This window comes from Pinus tabuliformis, chromosome 3_2 (assembly GCF_031772625.1).
Source record: "Pinus tabuliformis cultivar Carrire ecotype Pingquan chromosome 3_2, CPIR1, whole genome shotgun sequence".
Taxonomy (NCBI): domain Eukaryota; kingdom Viridiplantae; phylum Streptophyta; class Pinopsida; order Pinales; family Pinaceae; genus Pinus; species Pinus tabuliformis.
The window spans coordinates 47,657,772-47,660,761 of NC_142302.1; the positions used below are offsets into that span (position 1 = coordinate 47,657,772).

Below are 2,990 nucleotides of genomic sequence, written 5' to 3' on the forward strand. Positions count from 1 at the left end.
AATTGTCATTGCAGAACAACGTCAAAAATTTAACCATATTCAATGACCAATGGTATTTGGGATTAAAATTTCGTTTCCATTGTTGAAAAATAACGTGTCCATGCTGTGATATCAGAAACAATAGTATCATGTTTTCAAATGATGAGATTTGAAAGTTGGTGTTTGCATTGATTTGCTTAATCTGTTTGCTTTGAATTACTGAGCTTAATTTGCATTGATTTATGTGTTGCCCTACAAGATTTTGTGACGGTTATGCCATTCAAACGAACCATGAACAAGCAGAGACCTGGTTTTTCAGTTGATTTAGAGGCCATTCAATCATTTTTATCGACGATGCAAGGCATTACATTTAAAGACCAATTGTGAAGCTAGGTTTCATGCAAAATGAAAATTTTTCCTAGAGATTTTTCCACCACAGATGTGATGGTGAATTTATATTTAGAAATTTTTTCAATTGATAATAACACAAAACATTGAAGACCCTTTTGAACAAATTCATTAAAAAATATAAATAGCTTGACCAGAGCTCTATATATATGTATTGCATTGTCCAGAACTTCCATGAAAAATGTATCATTAATTTTTGAACAAATAGAAACTTTCTTGAAGACCATTTCGGTGTGACTGAAAACAAAAAAGATCTTGATATGAACACCAAAATCTGCCTGTAACTATTATGCCAACAACAGAATGGAATTGAAAGACATATTGCCAGACCGTAAGTGTACTTGAAAGCACTACTTCACCTAGTTTAACAGGACATGTAGACTCCAGCTATCATTGACAAGGTTTCTTTTCTTAAAAATAACTCGTGTGGATTCCATTTCGCTGGTGGTAGAATTGATTGAAGTCTTAGCTCGCCCACTTTCATATAATAAATGAAGAAGTCCTCCACCACTTTCAAATAATAAATGAGAGTGTGCAGCGATTTCTCCTATTAATTACTACTAGCCCATTGCCATGTGTTTACATTTATAAAACTGAGGTGGTCATAGACTTATAGCTTGCTGCCTGACTCGAATGCATTTCACAGCTTTTATTATTGGATCAATCATTCATGGTGGCATCGAAAATCATGTACTGAACTTCTTGACCCTAGTTTTGCACCAGAAAGCAATGATAGTGCATTAAATAATTAAAAAACCCATAGTGTGAAAAATGATAACAGCAAACCCACAATCCAGATTATCAAAAAGGGTAAAATAACAAGAATGGCTGGGCTTCATAACAGAGAAATTTGCCAACGAGCAGGCAGCTGTGTATATTGGTTTATTAAGCGCAATATTCAGAATTAGGGTTTCATAACAGTCAAGCTTGTTTTAAATCTGATTGAATAGACAAACAAATGGCAGGTCAGATATTGTGATTTGGAACTCTTCTCTGAATAGATATATTATAAAGTACTTGCCTACAACTGTTGCAGTTTTCTCTGAGTCTTCTCATTTGATTCCCACTTCTTTTGAACTCGTGACAGAATATGAAAAGACATATTTAGCAGCCATTACAGCAGACTGTGTTTTACCCTCACTGAGTTCAATGAAACGCCCAGAAAGGTCCAGATCTTTATTATTGCAGGCCTATACCTACAAGCCTAGGCCTGGATTTTTTTCTATAACCATTTACCTGAGCTTCTGCTGCATCTGCATCTTCCATATTTGTGCCACATGAGCTTATCAAAAAACGCCTTTCAGAGCTTGCTTGGCATTTCAGTCCGCCTCCTTAAATAAATTGCACAGTACTAACAACTTGTAAACCAAAAAGCCATATGTTGTTAGGAGGTGGACAGAATGCCAACATGCTCTGAAAGGAGTATTTTGGCAAATTCCATGTGGATTTCTCCACCTTTCTATGACACAATTGTCGTTCTTGGCTCCATAAAATCACCACTGCACTGCAGATCACGACCTCAGTATCAATGGCTCAATGGCCAAATCTGATATGAACTTAAAGAGACCAAGAGTCAAATATAAGAACCGTAAAAACACAGAAGAGAACCGGCAAACAGAGATGAAACATAGAAATAAACCAGAGTATTTGAAGGAGAAAGAGAAGAAAAAATAAATAAAAATAAAGTTGCACCTACAGGACAACAGAGCTTGGATGGTACGCTGCACGCATGCTGTTCAGGCATACAAACAACTGTAAAGAGGAGGGCGCAATCAAGACTCAAGTAGATGGGCCGAATCCTTCTCCGGCATTAAATAATGTGCTTCCTCGTTTCTGCTGCTGCTACTTTAGTTTCTGCAATCAGAACTTCCCTTCTCTCACTCTCGATTGCTGTGCGGTTTATTGGAGGAGCCAAGAGGCAAGGCTGACTTGAGGGTTGTAACATGGGAAATTGGGACCGAGTGTCCCATCTTTATCATCAACCTAAACCCAAACCCTAACTACACCGAATGCATATATTCATTAAAAAAAAAAAAGGTTAAAACAGCCCCCAAGCCCTAAACACGCCGATTGCTTCTCAAAACTGGACACCCATAATAATTTCTGCTTTCCGTTTTCCTGTCAGTAGGGAAACAAGTAGTTGGCACTCCCCTTTCACACATAAAATCCTGCCTTCCTTTTCACCACGTATGGGGTGGACAATTCTCTTGGAACTTCATTAATGTGACAGAAATAGTTATTGCATGTCATGGTAGTTGGGTAAATTAATGGTGTTGGGTGGGAAGGTGAAGAGTAATCTGGTACATGGCAGGCATTTAAAAAACAAGGAAGCGAGAAACCCCTCAGTGATCTCGCACTCAATGGACATTTGACATGTCGATCATGTTACCTCACGAATGGAATAAATTAATAGCAGGCCAGGCCAGGGAAACTTTGATATTATTACGTTTGGTGAGAGAAGCATGTACTCATAATTACAGCAACATAAAGAAACAATCCTCTCAATAATTCCCATTCCTCATCGTTTTTAAAGTATTATTTTCGGTATAAAACAGTCCTTGGAGTGCAACCTTTGAGTTGATATCATCCTTTTTCTGGCTACA

At 37.6% G+C, this 2,990-nt stretch overlaps 1 long non-coding RNA gene across 2 annotated transcripts; it reads right to left on the bottom strand.

The window, feature by feature from the left end:
- Window positions 1-1,152: 1,152 nt before the first annotated feature.
- On the bottom strand, window positions 1,153-2,698 carry LOC149179742 (uncharacterized). Of its 2 annotated transcripts, none has more exons than XR_016257406.1 (2): window positions 2,084-2,698; window positions 1,153-1,933 (listed from the first exon to the last, which is right to left on the bottom strand). It is a non-coding gene; the product is annotated as an uncharacterized LOC149179742 (long non-coding RNA). The 2 variants fall into 2 exon arrangements; XR_016257405.1 differs by having other exon boundaries at window positions 1,153-1,943.
- Between the last annotated feature and the right edge of the window lie 292 nt (window positions 2,699-2,990).